We start from the raw sequence: 27,470 nt of genomic DNA, 5'->3' as shown, positions 1-27,470 counted from the left end.
TATTTTTAACATCTTTAGAGACTTTAATCTCATTCATCATTCTATTCTACCCTTGCGACAACCACTGCATGCTTGAGGCACTTCGGATGAGTTGCCTAAAAATATAATCAGGCAGTTTTACAGAAAGGGTTACAGTTAACTGAGACGGCAATAGCGTGCCTTGAAAAACACTCTTTCCAATCCCACTTGTGTTAGCTAATGCGGAATGTCATCCATCACTTGGCTGATGGTTCAACTTAAGTTGTCAGTGGTCTTTTGAAGTTCCTTGCAGTCTTCTCTCCAGCACATTCCTAAATTCCATGTCATCTGCACAAGTTTCACTAGCTCATTGTTCGCTCACATTTTATCCAAACTATGAAAAATGTTTTGCCCCATTGTGCAGTACTCGGAGAACATTACAACCGATATGAATTATGGCAGAAGGGTGGGATTTTTTTTAACAGAGAGTCAGCAACACTGAATTTGATTTCAGAGGGTTGACTCCAAGTAGATTGCATTTGGATCCAATCTAATCTATCTGTCTACTTTTAAAATAAAAGGAAGAAAACAACATGATGTATACTTGGAAATCATTCCTCTTTTAAGGTCTGATTTGGTAGAAATATCCAGTTGCATCACACAGTCACTGAACTAGAAGTGATGACTGTTCTAATCAAAACTACTAACTGCTTAGTTGTGCTGGAGAGTTGCAAGAAGCAGATTTCTTCCAGCATCCTTGACATTCATGAAAAGTATCTTCATTGTCCTAAGGCTGCTTGGCACTCTCTGCATCTCTGAAAGATGCTTCTCCTCAGGGTCATTTCCTTTGTCCTCTCTGACCTTGACCTCATTTGTCTTGACACTTTATCTGATTGACACTGGCAAGCCATGTGATTTGTGTCCATGATGTCAACAGAGATTCTTATACCTAGAAACAAATATATCCCAGCAGTTAAGTCCAGAATGGACAGCAATCAAGGCAACTCCGGGCTGGGGATGGTGAGGGCAAAGACACCATATTGGCCAGGGCACCAAAGAATCCAAACATGGACAAGAAGACCACTGGGGGAAAGTGGTTTAGCTGCACTGAACATGTGAACTTGGAACACATCTCAGGCTTACTAATGATTTGGCACAGCTCAGTTCCAAGAGGGTCATGCCAAAGTTCTCCAGGGCCGAGTGCGAGTGTTTTCGAGACTACGGGGAACGGAGCCTGCACCGTTCCAGGCAAGAGTGCAGGGCACCTCCCAGCCCGTCTGTGCAAACGCGAGGGCTGCATTCCAGGTGCAGCTCACCCCATGAAGGACTGCATGGCACCAGGAACTACCTTGGTGTTGGCATTAAAGTTCTTTGTGCAGATATTTTATTTGGCTTAGTTTTCAAGAGGCCCTAAAAGCAATGAATACAGTCATTTAACTAGCTGATGGAGGAAAGGAATAAAGCATTAGCGGCATTACTTCATGTATTTACATTTCTCTGCCCTGTGAACTCACTTGATTCTCTCAAGAACGCTTGGAGATAGGCTAGGCTGAAGTATATCGGGCTGCTCAAGACCAGCCTTCTCCAACCCAGTGCCCTCCGGACATTTTGAAGTTTAACTTCCAGGATTCCTCGCCACTGGCCACGCGGATGCAGCACCCGGCTGGAGAATACTTGAAAACCATCACCACCACCCCAGACAATACATATTAGTGATGCACCTTGTCTTTTCTTAAATAAGAACAATGCTCTATTTTACAAATCCCTCCATCCTTTAAAAGAAAAAATATATTGTTCAATTACCTGACTCACACTATGGATTTCTCAACCCCATCATTCTCAGAATCAGGCGGCATTTGCCTGCAAAGTCCTGCAGCTGCCAAGCACATGAAATGAGATCCATTTTTCTCCCATCTCAGTCCTTGACCAGAATCACGGCTCAGAGAAAGCTGTAGAAGAGCCGCCCGAATGGCTATGTTTCAGACAAGTGCGTGGCGTTCAGCTACTGCGCCTTGGGCCCAGGGCCACCTCCAGTATTTAGGGCACTCCTGGGCCAAGCCCCCTTCAGTGAGACCCCTCCTCAACCAGTCCACCTTCGCACCACTCAGGCCACCAATCGCTAGTGTTCCTCCTCCCTTTCGCATCGCTGCTACCCATTGCTCCCACACCAGGCAGAGAGCAGTAAGCCACCAGCCAGCCAGCGGCATCTGCCGTTCCTGCCTTCCATCACCATCGCCTGGGCCAAAGTGAAAGGTGGGTGGCTGAAGAGGGTGCAATGTCGGGAAGGAGGAGCCTTCAGGGGCTTTTGCTAGAAGGCCCCTGCCGGGACTCTCAGCATACGCTCGGCCACATCTACCTTTGGGCCTCGCTTGGGACCAAAGCAACTCTAGGCAGATCCGAGCGGGGCTCTTTCCAGGTGTGGAGGACTGGCAGACAGCTTATACAAGGTGTATTTTTAAAATATCTGCTTAAGCTCCAGAGAGCTTCTCTGAGCTTTCTCAGGCAAGCTCAGGGGTTACACAGCTCTTGGCTCCCAGGGGTTGGGAGCTGCCCTGTATTCTTGGCCCGTGCTGGTAGGCGCTGTTCCCCAGAGAGTCACTCTTCTGCTCCCCAGGAGCTTCTGCAGGACCCTGTTGGAACCAGGCTGTGCAAAAAAAACAGACTCAGGAGTACAACAAACTACAAACAGGCAAAATGTTGCAGGGCAACTGAACTCAGAGAAAAAATCTTTCCGGCACCAAGAAGTAGAAATAGAAGCAATGCACACAAATGCCCAGCAAAGCACCAACTCACATGCTGAAAGAGCTTTTTCCAAAGCTTACTGAGAAAGCCCATAATTACCAAGATGGCTCCAACTGAGCTGATGGGAATTGACCAGTCATCAAGACTAGCAGCTCTCGGATGTTGGCAAACACCATCAAGCATGCGCTGGCCTCAATGGAGACAGATTCTAATGTGATCGCCAATACTTTCATAGCTATAACCACCTTCCCATGGGAAGATATGACTGCAGATGATGTACAATCATCATTTTTAAAGCTCTCAGGCATTTTTTCCTAGGAGAAAAGTGTAGACCCAGTGCCAGCCACCGCAATCTCACAAAACCCACTAACAATAGCCCTCCGGAGCAGCCGTCATGTCAGGTTCTGTTTGTCCTGACGCAAAATGCCCCTCCGTATTGGGAGGGACTGCAAAGATGGAGAGAGACCAGTGCCGCCTTTAATATACCTCCAGGCACAAAAGCGTAATGCAGGAACTCATTAGAGCATCTCTCCTTATCATAAGTATTCCGATTAAACTGAAAAACACAAACTGCTTCAGGCCAAACTAGCAAGTGTGTCATCGTGTATAGATCTCTTCCATGTAATTCCTGTAAATCATCTTCAGGAAGATTATTTTAAGTGGTGAAGTGTAATTAGGATAATTACTGCTCTGCAGAAGTAGCAATAGCTGGTATACAGTAAGGACAGGCAAGTTAGTCTGGAAAGGAAAGGAGAAGGTGGTATTTCAAACCACTTTTGAATTACTTCAGTTTGAGACCCACTCCACAAATATTAAATAGCTTATGGGATCATTTTTTGCTACCTTCTTCAGCAAGGCACCTGAGGAATTATTCCAGGGATGTTGGTTTCCCAGCTCCCATCAACCCCAGTCAATGGTCAGAGATGATGGGCACTACAGCCCAACAGTATCTTGAGGGTAACAGGTTCCCTTGGAGTGAATCTTCAGGTCCTGCTTAATAGCAGGGGGAGAGACACCTTAAGCAGAAATAATTCGGAACTATTCAGTGCCACCATCTTGGCTCAGGCTGCCCTGTGAGCCCAGCCAGTGATCACTCCAAGGTCACCCAGCAACTTCATGGCTGAGAGACACCCAGCTCCTCCCCAGGCCTAATGAGATACTCTGGCCATTGCATCATCTGGCTTCTGGCATTCTGTTTCCAGCAAAAGCTGGCCAAATGCCCCAGATGTTCACAAGTGAACCAGCCAAACAACAGCCCTCTGCCATTACTTGCCCTGAAGCACAGAGGCCTTCAGAGGAACACTGTCTTTCAGCATGGAATTTCCACTTCATGAACATCTATTGATCGTTGTTAATGGAATTCCAGGCTGGCCAAACAGCTGTCCGCCTTCCAGAGCACAAAACATAATGCGGCACTGGGAAAGTTGTGGCCCTGCAGATATTCTGGCCTACAATTCCCATTATCCCCCATCACTGGCTGTGGTGGCTAGGGCTTCTGGAAGTTGTAGGTCAACACATCTGGAGAGCCACCAGAGCTCCTCCAAGATAATGGCACCATTCTGTCCTGCTTTGCTTCCAAAACAGAAGGGGTTTTTTTTTTTAACCAGGGAATGAGATGGCCAGGAGCTGTCTTGTGTAAGGCGATGCCACACAGAAGACGAAGCAAACTTGTTGTCCACCTGCTCCTGAAGGTATGAGCTGAAGAAGTGGGTTCAAAATGACAAGAAAGGGGATTCCATTCAAACATGATAATGAGCACGCTGATGGTAACAGCTGTTCAGTCCTAGAGTAGGATTCCTCAGAAGGTGCTCAACTCCACTGTGTAAAGGCTTTACAGGTGATGCTGCGATACCAGATTTCCTGCGCTGTCAGAAAACTGGACTAGAGGTCTCAGAGGTAACCTCCAGCTCTCTAGTCCTGCGATAAACTAGGATGCATGAGGATTTCATTTTTGTTTGCAAAACGTGCAAGCACGCCCTGTTCAAATGCCCAGACACCATCAGGATCCTGCCGAAAATGTCCCCAAATCGTTGGCTACATGCTTGCATTTGATCTGTGTCAGTTTACCAGTTTGCTTTTGCATTCATTTCCCCTGTAGACACTTTAGTCTATGGAGGAAGCTTATGCACTTGTCTGGCTCGTGAGATTTCTCTGTCTGTAGCATGAGCAGCACCTGCAAGTGCAAATAAAAACTGGGCATGAGATAAGCAGAAAATCCTGTGATTTCTGTTTGTCCTGAACTAGCCCCCAGTAGATTTCAGTGGGAGAACCACTGCCTGAGAGCCGGCATTGTGACAGAGGGCAAAAAGCGTCACTCCTTCCATGTCACCTATCATTTATAAGCTTTTGTTGCATTTCTCTTTGCTCATCCTTCTTTTTTCAAATGAAAAGATCACCCAAATGGGGTTTGGGAGAGGTGGTTTTCCTTCTATGGGAGATGGAGAACCTGCTTATCTCCATAAGGGGTTGAAGGTCACCTCCCATCAGCCCCAGGCAACATGGGCATGAAAGAAAGAAGCTGCCATTACAATGTCCATCACCAATTTCCATTGGCCACGTTGGCACTGCAGCCCAATAACGTTGGGGGGGGGGGCAAGTTCCCCAAACCTGTTGCAGATGCACTGAATCTTTAATGCAGGGGACAAACTTAGCATTGTTTGGGAGTTTATTAAAGTATGCATAATCCTAGCATACATCAGTCCAAAGATGCTGACCCAGCCATTACCTATGAAGCTTCTTATTTCATCAGCATATTTTGCGGTTGCTCAAACCTCATCGGCTCTAATTTTATGCTTTTCTCTTACCCCCGATCATTACAAGTTGAGGAGATTGGTTGGCCCCCCTTACTAATCATGGCTAAATACAGAACTAATGGGGGAATATCTTTGATCCAGTTCAGCATTAACACCTGTGCCCTCGCACAGCATAACTATACATAATAGAACAGTATCTCGCATGTGCTAACGTTTTTCATTGAGTTGTCTTAAATATTTCAGGAATTGTATATAGTATTCAAAGGCTGGAAAATGTTGGCATGCGGTTTGTACCTCTCCGGAGAGCAGAATTTCTAATTATCTTTGATTTACTGCAGTCTCGCTAAGTATCACTTCACCTACCCTCAGCTCCCCGGATTAACCCCCATCTCCCTCACTGTTTCTTTAATCATTTTTCCATACCAAAGAACTCCTGGACGTACGACAGAAACAACTGTGGTTGGTTTTGCTTTACTTTGCTTTCTTCCTTGTTTAGGTGTGCTGATCAACTTCAGTCTGAAAGCCAAAGTGGAATATCCCCGAGCCATTCAAAAATTACCCAGTGTGACAATCTGGACGTGGCATCATTTGCCCTTTAATTTGGGCAAGCGCAGCCTTCAAAGGGTGGGGTGGGGACTGTGGTTCTTGCTTATCTGCCGGCAGTAAGCTCCTTTTGTGCTTTCCACGAGGTCAGTAAATTGTTGCCGCCTCCCAGTGAAGAGACGGCTCCTCCCGGAGTCTTCCCCTCCCCCCGCCATAATTAATATCACTGAAGAGACTTCTGGAAATGGGAACTTCTTTCAATGGCTAGAAGGGCTTGCTCAGATGGTGGATCCTGGATAACGAACGTGTCTCCAACCTGCTTTGGAGGGGCTGGTGCAGGAAGGGGCTCATTTCGGAGTCAGCACTGCAGTGGGGAAAGCGGTTGCCCCAGCCGGATGGCAAGCAGGATGCTCCAGAGGCGCCTGCAGCATGTTGCTTTCGTCTGGGACACAGATGCGGCTTTGGAGCTTGGCACTGTGGCCAGGCAGGCGGCCTCCTCCTCCCATTGCCCATTTCGCCTCCTCAGCCCAGCAGAGCCACAAGCAGACCAGCAATCTCATGTTTCAAGGAGGCTGGACTTTGGAAAGGAGATCCCTAAGAATTCCCGCCATTCACGGAAGCGAGATGTGGGAACTCTTCCCTTCCCTTCTCAGGATGCTTCCATGACTTGGCTGGTGGATGCAGGGGCAGCTACGTGCGAACAGGAAAGTCACTACTGAATGGGCCTGCCTCTGCGATTACCTGGCGAATAAGGGGGTGGCACGTGCGGCCCTACAAAAAGAGGGGGACACATCCCACAGCGCATTTACGCACTGCACCTGGCTAGCTCCAGTGAGGATATTTACAAGACAAGTCACTCATCCATTAAACCAAAGGAAGTGTCTCCTGCCCCAGAGGCCAGGCTTTTGGTAAAATATGGCCACCACAATATATTTTTTCTTTCTTATAAGAACAGGCTTATTGAAATATTGCACACCATTCTGCAGCTTTTACACCGTTAAAACCATAAATCCCATTTTCAATTAACATCTCCTCTCCATTTATTTTGTTTTAGCTACAGAAAACATCAATGTTCATTTGCATAATTGGCTGCCCAGTCTTGGGCGCCTGGCTGCTGCCGTCAGGCAGGCTAGGATCTTGCACACCCTGAAGTGGGGATGGCCAACTGATCACCTCCATATGCTCTGGCCCCAAACTCCCATTATCCTTCACTGCTGGGCATCCTAGATGGGGCTGAGGGCCGTTGGGAGTCCTGTGGATATTTCAGCCTGCAAGCTGCCCAGCCTTGCCCTCATTCATTCTGGGTTCCTTAGTGTGAAAGGGCAAATCCTGAAGCAGCCGCATTTCTACAATTGTCACCAAACTGCCTTCCCATCCGTAGTAGTAGTATTAGCAGCAGCAGCTGGTGTTATTTGTTCTCTGCCTGTCCAGATCCTGAAGCCTTCTCCACAGACCATTTCTGTGTCCCTTCCTTCTGGGGAGGTATCGTGGGTGGATACTGAGGAAAGTTCCTTTCTGGGAATGGCTCCATGTTTGTAGAATACTCTCTCTCTCTCTCCCACCCCCCTCTCTAGAGAGACTTGCTTGGAACCTAATTTGTATTTTCAGTGTCAGACAAATACTTTTATTTTTAGTTTACCAGGTATTATAAAACCAGTCCTAGCAATGTAATTTTGTGGAAACATCTAGTCTTCATTTTTCACCATTTGGTTTTCTTGGAGGTATCATGTTGTACTGCTTTTCATAGATAGTATTTATTTTTAATTAGCATATCATTGTATAAACAACTCAGATAACTATTATTATTAGGCCGCATACTTAACGTAAAGAACACATTAGCACAACCAACAGAAGCACTTTAGATCTTGCAATAGCCTCTTCTAACATTCAAGCAAGCTTTCTGATCCTCCAGTATCTGGGCCATGTCAGGCAACAGGGAAGGGAGCTGCTCTGGCCCTCTTGCCCTGATCTCAAGCAGAATTCAAAAGCTAGGCTGGATGCCTTGGCGTGGTTTGGTCAGACCGGTGATGGAAGAGCATGGATAACTCCAAGTCTGCTGCTCAGCCAAGGGCCAAAACGAGGCAGGACATTAACCCTGTTTGCTTCTGAGCGCAAGTATTTGCACTCAGAAATCGCCAGTGTAGTCCTGACCGCCACATTCTTCCAAATCAAGGCCCTGGTGTTGGAGGGCGCTTTAACTCTTTGACCACCCCCCAGCCGTGGTTCCAACTTGGATCAAAGGGCCTGCCCTGTAATTCACTCAGCTGGGGAGAAGCTTCCATTGGAAGGGACCTCCAAGACCACAACCAAGGTGAAGGATTAAAGCCTTCACCTCTACCCCAACCCACGCCGAGGGGCAGTGGTGCCCACCATTTGTGAATGAAGAAGGGCAAGGCAAGGGCAAACTATGTGATGCTCACCACATGCGAATGATCTTCCAGGCTTTTATTCCTTCTGAGACACCCCTCCCCTCCTTGAAAGGGGAAAGCCATGGTGCGGTGGAACCAGGGCCTGCGGGAATGCAAGGGATGCAGGAGGCATCTGCCGCCACCTCAGAATTCCACCTCAGCTTACCTGGAATTCTCACAGTAGCTAGGGAAGAATGAGCTTTCCCAGCACCAATATTGTTCCCTATGCAGCATTTTAGTAAAACAATATACGGTTATACAAAAGCTCAGGTCTTTGGGCTGGCTTGGTTTCAGATGGACCATTAGGACCATTCCTTTATGCAAGGCTGGCACTTGGTGGAGAGCAAACTGTTAGAACTAGCCTGCTGATATGGATCGGGTCGCCTGTCCCTTGGGAGCGCAGCTACGGGCTTGTCAAGAAGCGTCACAGAAAAAGCCGGTTCAGGTCAGTTTGCGTACACAGAGCCCAGGCAGTTCATTCTGCCTTACAAGGCCAATATCCAGAAAGTGTTAAATGAATCACAGTAAGATAAAAGTGCCACACTCTGTGCAGCCAGGCCTGACCCTCTCACACCAGAAAAGCAGCTGGTTGCACTGCCTGAAAGGCACAGCAGAGCTAAGTTGGGTGCGTGCCAAGCCCATCCACTCCCTTGGGTAGCCCTTAAGGCCATTAGATAAGACGCATCGACCACGGATCCCCCAGAGTGCTAGCCATGCTGCAACTTCATGCTATAGTGGCAGCAACCTATTTTCCTGCAAGGAGCAAAGGAAGTAAATAAAGAACCCGGAAACACAGCCATGAAGTTACCATCTAAATTATGCAGCACCTGGGCCAGGGGCCATCTTCATGTTACTGGGTGACCACCATTTGCATGGAGGAGGCAGTAGCACCAGCAAGTGCCCATTTCTGAAAGCTGCTTCCAGGAAGCCCAGGAAAGAGGATCCCTGACTGGCATGTTGGAGCTGCATCCATCAGCGTGCTCAGCCATTCAGAATGAGGCAGGCTATAAAAAACAAACTTAGGCGGCTGTTGTGACGTGTGAGCTCGGCCGCTGCCTCGCTGTGTTAGCCTCTACCGCACAGGCAATCCGGTGATTGGATTCTGCTGCACATACCTTCTTGACAACATGGTAGAAGGGCGACGGCCACTACCAGGGCCCTCTGCCTTTGAGTGCTTTCGCTCTTATGCTGAGGCTTGCACCTTTTCTCTTTAGGTAAGAGATGCAACGTCTTTTGAACCAAATATGCATGGAAGGAGGTTTCTAGCTCAGTTGCAAGAGTGTGAGCTTTGCATTCAAAAAAAACTCAGATTCAGTTCCTGGTATCCCCAGGAAGGACCAGAAAGATCCCTGGAGGAGGCTCTGTTCAACATAGAGTCACTGCAAAGACTGTCTTCATCCATCCATCCATCCGTCCATCCTTGCACTTATATGCCTCCCCTCTTAGGCAAAGGCTGCCTGGGCAGAGACCTTAGTATTGGGCAGCATAATTTTTTTTTAAATAAATAAACAGTACAGCACCAATTAAACAGTCCAATTTAAACAAGAAAACACCAGATCAAGTCTGGGATGTAAATTCCAGAGTTGGGGTGCCATCATGGAGAAAGCGCTTCTCCTTGCCATCTCCCCCTTAGCTTCACTGGGGGGAGGGATACGGAGAAGGGCTCCTGATGATGGCCTCACTTGCAGGGCTGGTACAGAGACAGGCATGCCGCAGATACCCTTAGATGCGACTGCAAGCACCTTGAGTCAGGCCTGGATGGCAACTGACGGCCAATTGGTCTGTGCAGGGCCGGGGTAATATGTTCATGGACACCCAGCCTGGTCAGCAGGTGTGCTGCCCAAATTTGGACAAGCTGCATTGTCCAGACCATTCTCAAGGGCAGCCCCATGCAGAGCACATGGCAGTAATCCAGGCACGAGGTCACCCATGCATGGCCAGCTGCAGCAAGGCAAGTAGGGATGCAGCTGATCTACCAGCCGAAGCTGGTAAAAAGCACTCCTGGGTACCAAGTCCAGCTGAACAACAAGGGGCAACTCGGATGCAGAAGCACTCCGTGGCTGTGAACCTTGTCCTTTAGGGGGAGTGCAAACCAGGCCATTATGGGTTGAAAATTCCCCCGTTGGAAAGATGGACTCCCCACCAACAGTGCCCTCTTATCTTGATTGAGCTGCAGCCGATTGGCCCACATCCAGTCCATTACCAAGCCCAAGCACTGGTGAAGCACAGAGACTGTCTCAGCTAGAAACCATCATTTTACCATCATCTACTACTGAGATGCTTCTAAGTGGAGATGCATTTGACATGCTCCTCTTGCCTTTTACATTTTGCTTTTTATAAGTTGCTTTATGCACTTTTGGAAAAGCAGTCTAAAACAGTGTCAATTCAAATCAGGACTCAGAACAAACAGCAGGGCATTTGCCATTAAATTAAACAAGAAAAACACGGTCCACCGTTGGTTTTCAATCACATGCTGGCTGAAAATAGAAAATGGGACTGCTGCCAAATATTCCTCGAGGAAAGAAAGAAAGAAAGGCCTACACACAGCTTGTTTGATATGTTGTACCTTGCCTTACAGTTGCCAAGTAAGCTTAATAAGCCTTTGTTTTATGAAGAATCAAAAAAATGTGGGAAAATGATTTTGTATTTCCATGAGATGCTAAACTAACACGCCACCACTTTAATTGAAATTCACATGGTCCAAGTCAGTTTTGATAGGACAATAACTTCACATTTCATCTACGCTACACACACTTCTAATGATAATTAAGAGTTTTATTTAAATTCTGAGTAGTTTTGGCCACTTCCATTATCAAAAACTTTTTTTAAAACTCAAGAGACTGTACAATGCAACCATCCCAACACCCCAAAAATCAAACCAATTCATGCGGCTCATCCAAAACTCTTTCCAAGAAGAACCTGATAGACACATTATACTTACATCACCTATAAGCCTCCAAACAAATCTACTTATAGGTAAAATGCTTTTACACACCCATCAAAAAGGAAGCCAGGATACACAATGATTGGAATCCATCATCTAGAATAACTTGCTTGCTCTTATTCCACGACCCCTACTAACTAAATTTCATTCCCTTCCAAAAATGCACTTTAAATACAAAAACAAAGCTAAGCAAAGCAGTCTGGAAGATTAAATACAAAACCATCATTATAGTAATTAGAATGTCGCAAGTTTTAAAACTCTCGAAAAGCCCAGTGGTTTCTTTTTGCATAAATCAATCACATCAAATCAATCAGATTACACCCAGATCAACCACATGAACTACTGTGACATTAAAATTAGATGTTACATTCAGTAAACCTAGTATCTGATGGTGTTCCATTGACGTGGGATTTTTTGAAATGGTTCTCTAAAGCTACCGCACACTCTCTCCATAATTCGCCTACCGTTCAATTCAGAAAGCTTGCTTGCTTGCCTCGGTCTTGAGAGTTAACAAAGGGGTGAGTACCATTTTTCAAGGCAGGCTTATAAAGACTCAGTCACACCATCACCTGCAGCGAGTATGAACCATTTCCATGAGAGATCAGGGAAAGAAACCATTCAGTTCCTGGATTATACCAGTTCCATTTACAGGTGCTGCTGGAGCAGAATCCAGGCTAGAACGCCCCCCCCCCCACACACATATACATATCTTTCATGTAGAAAAATACCATGCTAGGAAAGTCCAAAGGGGATGTGAATGACCACTGGCGTGCATCTTTTTGGCATTCCCAGCACTGGGAAACCATCCATGAATGCTTCATCCCAGTAAGCCTTACTGTGACCCAAGATGGTTTTGTACTGGGCATGCTTCGGAGTAATTAAGAGTGTGATACGTTGCACAGGGATGCAAACATCTGGCTGGAATTGCTCTCTTGTGCCTGCCAGACTTCTTTCCCATGCTCGGCCCTGGCCAGGAAGCAAGCTGAGCTGAGAGCAAGTCCAAAAACACCCAGGAACACTAGCAGCTTCTTTGCACATAGTATGTGAAACATGCAAAGCCCACAAGTCATGTGTGCAGGAGGAGGACGCCACTTGCACGGCAGGTGTGCAGGAGGCAGGTGTGCAAGCCAGCCTCATGGACTCATGCTCAGCCCTGGCTAGAAAGCAAGCTGAGCCCAGGCAGAGTCTGCAAATGCTTGGAAACGCTGGTGCTAAGTGTGCAAACCTGGCAAGTCATGGGTGCAGAAGCAGAACAGGCCTGTGGGCAGCAAGCACACAAACCGGCTCGCTTGGACTTTCTTCCTGCTGGATGGAAGCTTGGTGCGAGGACAGAGTAAGCAGGCCTGAATCTGGAAAGCCAAGCCGAGGACGCCCAGCAGATGTCTTTCTTCAAAGCAGAATCCTCACCTATGGATCATTATGGGCACTAGTGTGACAGTAAATGCCACTAAACACAGTGGGACTGAATTCTACGTAAACACACAGGAGAGCCATTCTGCTGCACCAGCCTTCCCCAACCTAGCGCCCACTGGGTGCACGAGGCTGCAGCTCCCAGGCTGACCATCGGGAATGCTGACGGTGACTAACAGAAACTGAAGTCCAAAAGGTCTGGAAAGCACCAGGGTGGGGAAGGCACATTTATGTTCACTTACCTCACAGTCATTCTTACTGAATAGGCTCAGAAGGCTCTGGAAAGACTTGCACAGACTCGCACTCCATATCTGCAAATTACTTCATCCATAAGGGCTTCCAAAATCTACAGTCCGGAGGTTTCCTATCATGCCAAACAAATTCTTTCCCCCATCGTTTGTGATTGCTTTCTGCTTAACATGCAACCGGAATTAAAGTTCTAGAGAAATCATAACCTTCCTCCTTGGTCTGTGATATTTCATTGGGTCCAAATAAAAGTATTGCACTAATGTTCCTTTCGGATCCATTTGGTGGTTCCTAAGACACATACAGTTTACATACAGTTGGTTGTAAATGGTTACATACAGTTTTCCTGCATTCTGATTTCTCAAGGCTAATTGCCAACTGGATTGTAGGAATGCATATTTCTAATACTTAAATTTCAGGCAAAGTAGGCAACAAATATAAATATAACACAATGCCTATTAATTTACACTGGAACCATAAGCCTGTCCATGTTCCAGCATAGAAAGGAAATCTCTCCAGTTACTCTCCTCGACTTCTGAATTTGTAGCTCCTTTTGACAAGAGCAGCAACACTGAAAGGTCAATACATGTCCCTCTCCTTCCAAATGATCTTTCTGATTAACTTGAAACAACAAGGCACAATCAATCGTAGAACAATGCCAAGCGCCTGCTGTCATCATTTCAACTGAAATTTTTAGGTCACACTAAACAGAGCAATCGAACTTGAAACACTTGCTGCTCTGGATATCATCAAGTGAAAGAGAAGCGATTTCACTGGCATCATTGATCAGGACGGTGTACCTATTAAACTTCAAGCTAGACTTCAAGATAATGGAGAGAGAAAGAAGGAGAGAGCAAGAGCCTGATTGTTCATAGTGGTTCCCATTTAAAAATACGCTCAAATCTGCAATTAATGTAATGTGTGACGGTTTGCTTTGCTTACACTTTGTCACACATTTCCTTGTTTCGCCAGCTTTCTAACCTCTTTTCCTATTTACCAAAGAGGCTCACAAAGATGTAAAGGCCTCTCCCATTCACAACTATGAGAGGGCATCTCTGCGCAGTAACCGGCAGCTTCGTCTACTCTTGGGGCTTGTTTGGACAATCCTGTCTCAGTTCAATAAGGCAAGGCACAAACGGAGATGGTTGCTGCATGTAGCCTCCCTTCCCTCCTACCACTCCCTGCTGCAATCAAACTGAGAAGCTTCCAATTAACCATAATTTCCAGTTTCATGCAAACCAGGAAACTACGGTTACCAGCCTCAACTTCCAGCCATGGCTTTTTCCGAGGATGGTGGCCACAGCATTTTGGCAACTTCTGAATTTGGGCCACTGGGGTACACTCCTGATCATCTGAGGGGCAGCATGTTACGGGATCCTGCCACAAACTGATGAAACGCACTTTGCATGGGTCTCTTTTAAAGGTGCACAAGCTCGCAAACGCCTGACTTTGCAATTTGCAATGGCTGCTGCAACTCTGGAAGAGCTCCTGGTTATACATCACCTCCTAGAACTTCTGCACCCCACATCTAAGAACCAGGCTGCAGCCATATTCAAAACTCCTTTACTTTACATTAAGTGAATGACTTAAATAAGGTTGATTTAGACACACGCAGCAATCATCCGTCAATCAGCGCAGCATCTTTGATGCTTCTGAGTTAATGATCACATTGGCTATCCATTTTGTTTACTGCATGGCAGCTGTGGGCGGGGAAGTTCTATTTATATAGAATCACTCATATGGAATACATAATCCACATATGTTTAACCTCTCTACTGCCTGGAAAGGATCCTTTGTGGCTCAGAATGGTTCCCAGGATCTATATGAGAAATAATGGTTTTCATTTATTTAATATGTGTTGCCACTGCCCAAGGAGGAAAAGTTTAAAAGTAACATCAACAGGAAAAGGGTCAGACTCAGAGTCTTCTACCTGAGCTCATGTTTCTCCCTGAGGCAAAAGACTGTGTGAATTCATTCAGGGCCATTCTATTATTCATGGAAGGAACTGCCGATCATAACTGCTATATGAAAAGGAGATGCTCTGAACAAGGGCTTTGATATATCAAGAAATTAAACCACTGGTTATTAGTCAAGATTTCCAGGATTCTCATTTAAAAGAACCTGAAGCAAAGTCATATATATATAGTGATAAATGAAATAATTGTTGTAGCTGTTTGGAAACTAACCCATATTTCTACAACGAAGAGCAATAACTGGAAATACCATGAAAGATGCCAAGCAAAAGCAAGATCACAAGGACAAAGGAGAACTCTGCCATGAAGACATTTCCCACGTTGGCCCTGATGTGGCTTAAGAACACGGCCAAGTTCATGGGGTGTATTACAGCAAAGAGGCTGGATCTTGAGCCAGGAGGCATATTTGGCCCACCTCTACTGTGCTATGATTCTGTGCTAAACAACTCACCAGTACAGACCAGCCAAGCCTAGTTTTTAAAGTAACCTTTTTAAATAAAGCAATGCCTCTCAGTATGTGACCAGATAGAGTTGCTGCCCCTTTATTTGTTTATACCACCCCCCACCACACACACACTCACCTCGGACATCTTACTGGCCACTGTGGGCACAAAATCAGCAGTGGGTACGATGACCAGGGGAGAGGGGACAGGCTATCCACCCAGGCTGCAGCTCCAACCTTACAGGAACTGTCCATGATGCTGAATGCATTTTAGGGCTTGGGATGAGCGGGCTAATAGTTCAGCCTCAAATCCAGAGTCAGTACTCTGACTCCCCAACATTACCTCACTGCACAAAATGCTAGACGAGATGGGCCCATGGTCTGATCCAGAACAACTCTTCTTCTGTTCCGCTTTTACCAAAGTCTCAATAGCCCTGTTCAATGACCCATGGTGCAGATTTTGTGTTTTCCTTTTTAAAGGATGAAGGTACCAATCGTCCCCTTGGGCCCAGTTCAAGAGCTTTTCTTTAATTGCACCCTCCCACTTCCCACCAGGAAAGGTTGGCCCCTCTCTCAAGCACAGCCCTGCAGAGCCTCAGGCTCAGGGGCCAAATCCAGCCTTCCAGGGCAGTCCATACGGCCCCATCCCTTTCCTCAGTGAGTGGCTGGTCCAGGGCTTCTGTGCACTAGCCACACGACAGGTGTGAAACGTCTCTGCTAAAGCCAAGCAGAGGGCAAAAGCACACTGAGTTTTAAATATTGCTCCTGCCCTTTGTATTTGGCCTTGCCCCCTTTGGGGCTTCAACCTCTCCACCAAGTGAATATGGCCACCAAAACTTTTCTGAAACAGAATTTGGCCCTTGGACTGACGGAGGTTCTGCTCTCTTGCTCTGAAATACGAACTTGTAAAATGTTTAATGGCCAAGAATGAAGGTCGAGGGGAAGCATATTTAGAAGGGTGCTGTTATTGTTTGTGTACCGTTAGAGGACATGTTTCATGCTAACCGTGACACTTGACTCTCCTCCAACACATGCATAGATACCTCTTTTAAAAAATTAGGTTGCATACTTAGGCTGTTCCTGTTTTATTAAAAATGTGCATAATTAGGAACTCTTCTAGTCTACTGGATAAATGTAGTACTTAATTATATGGAGTACTTAAATGACTAATTTTCTCAGCCTACTACCAAGCGCATCTATTATGTATGTTCCTACATGCAAAAGCATTTAAAAAAAATCTTAAAGGAACAACTTGGGGTGGGGAGAAGGAAACTATAAACAAGAATATAGTGTCAAAATACGGCAATTGTTCTCTTGCATCCCCACCCACTTCTGCATTGTATTCTTGGATAACAATAATGTTATTGTTCATCTGTTACCACCTTGCCAATTCTGCTTTGTCAGCAGATGCCGGCGTGGGGCGCGGCACTCACAATTTACCTCAGCTTACAGGTTTCTACAAAAAATCCACATGGCTTAAATATACAATTGCTGTTCCCCTTATTTTGAAACACACACACCTTTACACACACAGAGAGAGAATCCTGTTTCTTTTTATAGAGCAGAAAGGATATTAGCAATCTATAAGGTCTTTTCAGCCATATAATAAAGGTGGACCATTTCATTCCAAGAGCGGTTTGACTAAGCAGAGCAAAGCATGGAGCATTAATATGAATGCTCAATCAAAGCTAACTAAAAGAACTGTTTCTCCCACACAACAGTGTGGAAAAATTATTAGTGTGGCTCTGGATAGCAGCTGTGAATGGGGTGGGGGGAAGGAGAAGCACCCAGACTAATTTGCACCTGACTAATACGCAAAGTGCTTGATAAATGTTTTGATAATATTATACAGCTTCGTTCTGCCCCCTCCTAGCATCAATTTGCTTCACCTGGGAGAGGTCTCCTTGTCTTGGACATTCTCCTCCTCCTCCTCCTCCTTCCAAGCAGACCAGGACAAAGTCTTTCTTATGTTAAAGCTGCCCAGCTAGGCTGGCTTTAAAGTACGCATGAAGAGCACTGCAGAAATCAACAGCAAGAGAAACAAATGTGGTTATAATACAAGCCGTTCATGATGAGTTGATTCCAAGTCACTGCCAAACTGAAAAGAGCAAACCATCAAGGTAGAAATTCCTGCTTAAGGGCCAATCACGAGGAGTGCCTCACAATTGGTCTGCCCTCTTCACTTTTCACTGTACCTGGAATCTACAGCACTGGGCCACCCCTCCCACACCAGCAAGCTTGCTCAGTTTTCCCACACTATTTGAAACTGTCATATTCTCTGTGAGCATCTCGCCTTGTTCCGGGACCTCTGGCCTTGGCGCATTGAAATTCCTCCTCATGTGGGTCAGAATCCCTGTCCCCAACTCTTGCAGGTTCCTTTACAGGAAGAGTGGATCCAATACCTGTACCTGGGATAACGGCAGCATGCAGTTAGGTGAGGTAAATACAGCCCATCAAAATAACATCATAATGGGCAAGATGTGCGCAAGCAATTTGGACATCTACTGGATTTGTTAATGTGTTGAAATCAGGTCTTAATAAATGCAGTTTAGAACTAGATCACACCAGAGATCCAGGGTGCATAGAAGTCACTGAATGCACAATATACTATAGGGAACAAGAGCGGTTAGTACTAAAAAGACTTAACTGTATTAGATTATGGGGGAGACATGGCAGTTAAGCCGCAAAGGAGATTCAATAATCTTTTCTACGGCTTGCTTGAAATGGAAGTTAATGCTAACGATCCGGACTGGAACTGGTAGCTGCAAGAAAAGGGAGCGAATCTCCGACTAAAGTGAAATTCACTGGAATAGCACAGGCAGCATCACGTCTCCCAGGGTGCAAACTTCACTGAAAAGATCAAAAGTAGTGTAATGAAATTATAGCAGCGGGTGCGAGGGTCCACTATTACCATTCGACTGGATCACGTTTTATATTGATAAATGTCGAATGGCTTCGGGAAACCTATTTACGAAACTGTCTGATGTGGCTGACTACTGTGTTGGGTTTGGAGACCGCAAACCCAGGTTATATTTCTCATTCAACACTCCCTCTAATATCAGGTCAGGATGGTGAACGTCAACCGAATTGTAGCCCGACAGGGCCACTGAGGCACAAGAGGGAGGTTAGCCTGCTTGGGGGAACCTAAACTTTGCAAAAGTGAAGAGCAGCCCAGGTGGAGGAACCTGCTGCCCCAGCTCAGTTAGCTCTGAGCATATTCAGTGGCCACAAAATGCTTTGGGTCCGCTAAGGCAAAAAACAACACAAAACAAAACAGAAAACTGGGGATGGGTGTGGAAAAGAGGTTCATTTACCTAGGATCCTGAGCAGAAGCACTCCCTCTATACACCCCATGTGTTGATAGAAGTGCCAAAAATATCGTATTAAAAAACCCAGCCCCTGGAAACATATTGCATCCATGTGTAAGTGGGTGCGGATAACATGGAGGCATGAATGTAGGTATTTCACTTAAAATGTTCATGAAACCAGCCTGCCACTGAAACAGTGGTTTGCACCTTTGTCCTCCAATCCCAGAATGGGAAACCAGTACCAGTTCTGCACTGGAAGGTGAACACAAACCACTGGCAGAGAGCTTTTCTGCACGAGACATGTATTGTGTGCTTGTTATTCCCTACTCACTGTCGTTTGCAAGTTACTTCTTCTTACAAGTTACTTCAGGAGAAGTAATTTGACATTGAATCTAGAGCCTTTGCTCCCCTTTTATGAGACTGTTAATCCACCGTATCTACTTGCAGTTTTGTTTTTGACCTGAGATGCACATGCAACATGAAGAGCATTTCTTTTCTGTTTTTCCTGCCGCACAACCTCTAGGTGGCACTGTGGTATAGTGGAATAGCACAACTAGCAAGGAGGAAACTGTCTTCTTTCAGTTTCAGAAATAACACTGTGTTTTCCCTGCTTCCAAAACAAAAACAAATGTGCTGTTTGAATGCAACCAAAACACTGTCAAAAGAACAAACTGAATCTGAGCACACAAAAGGAAAGAAAGAAGGCAGTGTGCAAGCGTAGAAAACATTCCTGACACTCCATTTCATGGATCAAAATTTGTGTGTGCACTGAATAACTTGCGTACAATATCCTGGGTACTCATTATACTGTATTTCCCAAACAATTCCTGAAGGCCACGTCCTATTACTATGACTTCCCCTTGCTATGTTGTCTTGCTATTTTAATACCTCAGGACATGGCACAGTTCTGCATCAGTGTGGCATGCACCTCAATTATGCATGCCATACATGGCAAACCCATTGAGTTCAATCCATATTTGGCATATCAAGCATAGCTCCACTGAAGCCTTCATTTAGAAAGTATGTTCAGCAGGGATCTCATGCATCAGATCAACTACAAATAACTCTAAACACACACAGAAACACAGACACACACACACACCACAGAGGAGCTCCAGAGTATAAGAAATAGTTTGTTCACCAAAAGAAGTCTAAACATTCTTGAATAATGTTGTACACTATGCAGAATTCCCTACGTTTGGAGTGAGCCGTATGATAACACAAGAAAGCAGGCTAACTAACTTCTCTTCAACACCGGCTGCAGTCCCGTACAGTCAGGGAGCATCACACAAGCCAGGGCTGGATTGTACCATCTGTTTCAAATTTCTGTGAAGAAACAGTTTCGTGGTGGCATAAATGGACCGGAGGCAGAGATTTCCTGGCTGGAATACAAGAGCACTGACTTCACCCTTCCCGGATCATCTAAGAATATGAAAAGTGATTTTGTTGCATTCCTTGTGTATATGCTACTGTCACTGCGTTATCTCCATCTACAGATCACTAGCCAATTTAATTAAACAACTAGTTTTTAAAAGTCTTCCTAGCACACACACATGCTGCACCCAGCGAAGAAACTGTACGCACGGTGAACGTCAAAATTGTCTGAGTGCCCTGTTTATAAAGCTATTGGTGACATTTTGTGATGTTACAAGTGAGAACAAAATGAACGATATTTCTTAGACTATAATTAGACCACAGCTGAATCTTCTCAGCTCGTTAATTAACATCCAACACATTTCACTATTCAAATAAGTTGAATCTGAAAGTAAAATCTGCTCTAATTTTGCAAGATCAGAGAACTGTAGCATTTAACAAACAAAATACTCTCTGCTATTTACTTGTCTACCAGTTTACTTATTGTATTCGTTTATAGCCCACTCTTCAAGATAATGACCCAAGACAAATAAGAGGGGGAAAAGAAGAGGTCTGAAGTCTCTGCCCCTCACCTCTACCCACGGAAGGCCTTCCCAGGGAGACCCACCAGGTGTCTTCACTGCATATGTCCAGACAGCAGGCACTGAATCTCCAACCAGTTCTTTTCTTAATCAACTTTCCTGCCACCTCTTATTTCCTTTAATATTTGAATAGTTGATATTTCCATGGTCACATTTAGAGTTAGGGTTGTTACTGAACTGTGGTTTGGGAGACTTTTTTACACATGTAAGCTGCCCTGAGGGCTCTACACCGAGATCCAATAACTAACTAAAGTGCATCTCGGTGTGTGTCGGACCTACCCAGTTCCTGCGACGGCTCCCAAGAGGCTGAAGCAGGAAGAGCAGGGAATATCAGATCTTTGGTATGAGTGCTTGCAAGGGCATGGATGCGCCTTCCATGGTACATCTGACCATGGTAATGAGTATCTCTGGGCAACAGTGGATGTTTCTGTTCCCCACCTCGCCTTGCAGAAATGGACCAGGATCACTCACATCCAAAATGACCTGTGGTCTTTTTTAAAACACCCAGTGCCCTTTCCTGTATGCAAGCAACAAATAATGCACTTATGCTCTACATGAAAAATATCATATGCATGATGTACACTTCACAATGAAGAAAGCTGATAGGGAGAGAATTGATACTTCAAAACATGGTGCTGGAGGAAAGCTTTGCAAATACCCTGGACTGGCTGAAAGATAAAAGACTGGGTGCTAAATTAAGGCAAGCCAGAGCTTCCCCTAGAAGGAAAATGACAGAGCTGAGGCTGTCCCACTTTGGACACACTGTGAGGGGGAAAGGCTCACTGGAGAAGACAATCGCGCGAGGGAAAGTCAAAGGCGGAATTCAAAAGGGCCACCACAGCTGTGAACGCGGAAGAGCTGAATGGAGCTGTCATGGGCAGGACGTTCTGGAGCGCTTTCATTCATCGGGGGCTGAAGATGACTTGATGGCACATAATGCAGCAACAATTTGCAGACTGAAAATGCTCTGCCATCTATGTTGAACACTGGACTAGCACCGCGGAGACTGACAGGCTGAGTTCAGTGGGACTATCAATACCAAGGCTATCTTTACGGCTTCCCTTAAAAATATAAGGATTACTTAGCATTATTAGTTATTGAATGTGTTTGAAAACTGCCCGCTAGCATCACGTTCTCTGGACAGCCAAACTCAATTTTACTTCAAGTGGCCTATTGAAATCCATGAGACTCATCCTTGTCCTGACTAACTGAAGTCCCTCCGATTGCAACGGATTTACTCTTCCTATAATTAAGTCCATCTAGATAGATACACAGCACATACTTTTAAAACTTGGGCAAGGAGTTCAGTCCTCTAATGACTTTGGCTGCATAAGCATAAAGCACCCGCACGTCTAATCATATTAGACGCATGGGCAGGAAAGGCAGCAGGAAGCCATCTGATCTGCTTCCAGTTTATCTTTCCGAAGCTTGCCTGCCTACTCATCCTGCACTCAAAGAATTCTGCAGCCCCCTCCCGCTCTACACACCTATGTTGGGGCGGCCAGCCTTTGCCTCACCCTGCCATATTCAAGGATTACCCCCCTCCCATTCTTCTTTGCCAGCATCCTCTTAATGCAGTCATCTCCTTCCCGTAAAAAGCCTTCTTAGTGCTTTATGCATTTAGCAACACTGAAGTCCTCCCTAAGCTGCTCCAGCAGCAACGACGCCATCAGGTATTCCGTCAAGGAACTGGCTGAGCAAACAACAGGCATGACACACAGTGGCTAATTACGCCCTGCCCATTACACAGGGCTTAGCTGATGGTTTATTGTTGCCTGCCGTATCTCCACGCCCACAGGGCCGCTCGATTCAGAACAGGCTGAGTAGCACGGACCACGCTCTCACTGCCCAAGCTTGTAGGAAAACCAATGCCCAGACATGTTGCCCCGTGGAGAACAGGGTCCCAAGAAATGTTTTTGAGGGCGTGTGTGTTCATGGAGAGAAGAGTTGATGGAGAAGTGCAATAATAAAGGAGGCCCAGTTCATCGATGTTTCGGATTATGGGACACGCAGCTGGATGTCTGCAGCTCAGCCTCTTCCCTTGCAGCGCTGCCCCTTCATCCTACAGCACCCAGCTAAGCCTGCAATAGCACACAAGAGCAGCAAAGTGCCAGGTGAATACCTTGAACCTACTGAATTTTATGTTATCCAGGAAACAATTAAGAAGTCTGAAGTCTGTCATCAGACTTTGGAAAAACAAAGACAGACTTTACCGGGAAGAATCTTTCTTCTCTTTCCTTGTTATACTATCCTTGCAGTTCCCACCACAAGAAGGACTGGGCATTCTCTGAAGTGCCAGAACTGTTTCACCTCCTCTACTCTTCCAGGGCAAAGAAAGAAGAATAGGCATTTGAAAGCCTCAATTATATACATTTTGAATTTTCAAAGAAACACACAAGCATAACTATAGTTTAAATAAAAATCAATTTGCCCAGCAAAACTCCCAGATAGTTAATATCAATTTGCCATAGTCATGATGGCTTATACCAATAAAAGGATAGAGAAAGATTATTCCTTTCCCCCCTTTTTTGTGCTTTAAACAAATTGTGCTATGCATTTATTAGTGTCTCTCTAGCAGATCTACTAACCCAGAGAATTTAAGCAACATCCAGAAAGAAATTAAGAAGAGAGGGAGGGAGGGAGGGAGGGAGGGAGGGAGGATGGATGTTGGGGTAATCTGGCTGTTATTTCCTGATGCAGATACTGCAAGTTAATCTGGGGAAGGCCAAGTATCACAGATCCTCCTAAAGTCCAATTCTACCCAAATGTCCCTCCAGGAAAAGCATGATCAGTAGCCAGATGCCCAAACTCTCGCATAAGCTTGGACAGCTGAGCTCGAGCAGCAGTCCTGAGGCAGGCCCACTTTGCCCAGTGCGACGAGTCCAAGAAACCCTCTCACTGCAAATGTGAAACGGGAGGCGCCTGAACCACAACCGAGAGGACGGTGCTTGCGCTACCGCAGAGGGCGTGAAGAAAGCCAGGCAGCTTTCCCCACGTGGCTTCTGCGTGCGCAGGAGCTAATGTGCAATTCATGAGCCACATGTAAATGTGGTCAGAGCAGCCACATAAAATGCAACAGGTTTGTGGGCCGGCCTTCTGCTCTCACACTCCTACGTTTGTGTCACTAGCCACTGGGGGTTTAAGAAAAACTGGAGGAGTCGGGCAGAAAAATATCAAGCATGTCTGGAGGGCTTTCCAGGCGCTCAGCGGGAAAGTTCAAACTGTGCACGGCAAATTTCCCACTCCTGTCAAAAAATACCCTCGGTGGAAATCAAGGTTCTGGGTTCACATAGCCTTGGGCACCAAACGTGGGCTACTGCCCAGCTATGGCTGCCCCAGTGTTTGTCCCTCAAACCTTGCCTAGGTGGCAACAGGGCATTGTGGGAGCCATGGCTGCCCTCCCCTGCGGTAGACAGATGCGGCACACAGGGGTGCCTGGATTTAAGAAGGAAAAGGACGGGCACGGGGGCTCTGCATATGCCTTTTGCGAGGCGGAAGGGTCTGTTCCTGTGGGTCCAGGGGAAGGCGGCATGGGGCCTCCGGGCACAGGGCTCCCGCAGGCACCTTTCTTGGTACAGCCAATGTGCCAGTCCCTCCCCATGTTTTCCTGCTGACAGCTGGGGTCACTGAGAAACTGGCGCTTGTGTTGTGACAGATGCGGGTTCAGCGGAACGGCTCTGGGAGCTCACCACCCACCTCTGCCTCGTGGGCAGCCTTTCCTGCAGTTACTCATCCTCCGCCATGTCTCTCACAGCGGCCATTTTGTGCTGCTGCTCCGGCAGATTCTCAGATCCCCAGATTAGCCCACGGCCCATGCACAGAGCTTGCCCTGGCTTGCACTGCCCGGAAGCCGCTTTCCCACACGTCAGACGGCATTTTCTGCCCCACGAATTCATGCCCCTCCACTGAGCTGCTGCGGACTTGATCTGAGAGCCAGGAAACAGCACCAAACGCGTGGCCCCTCTGCCTTCTCGCTCTGGCTCAAGGCTCCGCTGACCATCTGCCTGGGCTCCTGCAGCCGGGAAAGGGAGCGCTGCCTTCAGGGCTTTGGGATTCCTTCTTCTTGCCATCATCACTGCTGCTGTTATTTCCTTCATTTCTCTACTGTCCATAGTTGAAGGACTCCGGGTGGTTTACAACAAAGTGCAAAAACAATAATGTACAATAGATAAAACATTAAAAATAAATTTGAAAGAACATTAGGAGACAACCAAAAGACAATTAAGAAAGACAATTTGTAACGTCCTGGCCAAGAGTAAAGGAAAGGCACCTGGCAAATTGTTTCAGGCCCCTGAGTGACCAGGGAGGTCTTCAAAGGCCTTCACAAAGAGGACTGTCTTAACCTGGCACTGAAAAGATGGCAAATTTGGTGCCAAGTGGGTCACAGCAGGGAATTTGTTCCAAAGATGGGGGGCCACCACAGAAAAGCCCCCGCTAAGTTCTCACCACCCTTCATGGCCCCTTCCAACTCTACTATTCTCTGATTCCATGATAACCCTCTTGAGGAGCTGGCCCTGGAGGAAGGTCCCAGAGGCAGAGCAAAGTGTCCCGGTAGATCACGGCTGGGAGAGGCACTCCAAAAGGTATTGTGGTCCCACGTCATGTAGGTTTACAGGTCAAGACCAGCAGCTTGAATTGGGACTGGAAGCATACCAGCAGCCGGGCCAGAACTGGTCTCATATGTTCGGATGGCTTTGCCCCACTTATTAATCTGGCTGCCACATTCAGCACCAGCTGCAGTTTCTGCATTGTCTTCAAGGGCAGCCCCACGCAGATTGTGATGCAGTAATCTAATCTAGAGTTTACCAAAGCAGAGACTACTGCAGCCAGATTATCCCTGTCCGGGTAGAGGGGCAGCTGGGCCACCAGGCCATGTTGGCAGAAGGCACTCTGTGCCACCAGTTCCACCTGAGCCTCAAGTGACCAAGAAGGACCAGGGAGCACCCGCGAGCCACGAACCTGCTCCTCCAGGGGACGTGCGGCCCTGTGCAGGAAAGGATGAGCACCCTCCATCCAGCCCTCCTCACAGCCACACACTGGCCTGGCACATTCACAGCCTCACCTGCCAACGAGGAAAAGGAGAAACAGAGCTGAGTGCCACCAGCAGACCGATGGCAGCGCACTCCAGAACCCCGGACAACCCCACTTGGTGGCTCCACATAGATGTTGGATAGCCCGGGGGACAGAGCAACCCGCTGAGGAGCCCCGTGCTGGAGGATCCACAGGGCTGAAGAACATCCCCCAAGCGCCACCTTCCGGAGAGGCCTCTCCGAGCAGGAGCAGAGCCACTGCTGGTCAGCTAGATGCAGGCATTTAAACTTCCTGCAAGTGCTCCTTCTCTGGCCAATGGAGAGGTGGCGGGACCCCCTCGTAGCTGCGGCCATGGAGGCCTCCCACCAAGGCAGTGTCCAGCGGCCCTTGATCCCCCGGACGATGATAAACTCAGAGTGCATTTCCTTTCTACTCCACAGTCCCACAGCAAGTCAGGAGCAGTACACCAGAGCAAATTAAGAGAGGAGGCCCTTCTTGAAATCCACAGACCAAACCTAAACTCTCCCAAATGCTAGCCATCCAGTGCCCTTCCATCTTCTAAAGATGGTAGCTAATGGGGCCACTGCACCCAAGCCCCTGGTTTAGACACCTGTATCTCTGACCAACACATTTGTGGCATCACCCAGCTTCAGTTCCCTCTGCAGTGATGCATTCTTCAGACCTATCCCCACATCTTTCCTAAAAGGGGAACCCCCAAGGCTATCTTCCCCCAAGCTGGTGCCTCCACCTCTGCTGAACTACACTCCCACAATCCCCAGTCACCAAGAGCGCTGGGCATGCTGGCTGGAGATGATCAGAGACATGATTCAAGCCATACGGAAGACACCATGCTGGGAAGCGCTGCCATAAAGCATCTGTAAAGGTATTCCAAATATGCCTGTGACAAGAATTACGGGACGTCATCAGCTCGGTGGTAAAGCACGTTCTTGGCAAGCAGATGGCGCCTGGCTAAATCCCTGGCATCTCCACAAAGAAGGACCAAGCAGGAGAAGAGAAGGACTATTCTCTGTCTAAGATGCTTGATAACTTCCCCTAATCAGAGGTAGCAATACGAGGCAGAGAAATACTCTGACTTGCTATAAGGGAGTATTCAAAAACCCAAAGTGCCATTTGTCCACCTTGACATTTTCCTAAAGGTTCACAAGGTGCACCTTTCTTTGCCTAAAGTAAGAGAAAGATGCAAGCAAGAAAGAGACGGTTTTGCAAACAAACACAGCTCCCATTTTCATGAGAGAGAAAAGAGGAAGGAACAGCAAATGCTTTTGACACATGCGGATTTTCTTTCCTTTCTGCAATTTAAAAATGTGAACGCATTGAAAAGGGGGCCTCTGGACTTTGCCGAAAATGGTTGTTGCAACTCCGTGTCTGCAGCAAAATGCATTGCAGCTATTTGTAGCGCTTAACTGTAATTGTCACACTTCTGTCAGAGTCTACACGTAAGCACAAAAAAGGAGGCTGCTTGGAGATTTTTTTTTTTAACAATTACATCTCTTAACAGGAATAAGGCTCACCATGTAATGCCTCTGAGGACGGATTATTCCTCCTTTTTGATGCAGCTGTTCAACCAACTTTACTGATAATATACCTGAGGCAAATCTTAATCCTTCAGAAATAGACTGCATATTATGCCGCGCTGCTTAAAAGACGTAGGTTGACTAAAGACGTACAAGAATACCCATAAGTTGCACCAATGCCTGGCTATTACTTCTCAGACCGCTATTATTTAACTTCTACAA

This window comes from Varanus komodoensis, unplaced genomic scaffold (genome assembly GCF_004798865.1).
Source record: "Varanus komodoensis strain SLA01 unplaced genomic scaffold, ASM479886v1 scaffold33, whole genome shotgun sequence".
Classification (NCBI taxonomy): domain Eukaryota; kingdom Metazoa; phylum Chordata; class Lepidosauria; order Squamata; family Varanidae; genus Varanus; species Varanus komodoensis.
The sequence above is the reverse complement of the archived record's forward strand: the minus strand, read 5'-3'. Positions refer to the sequence as shown.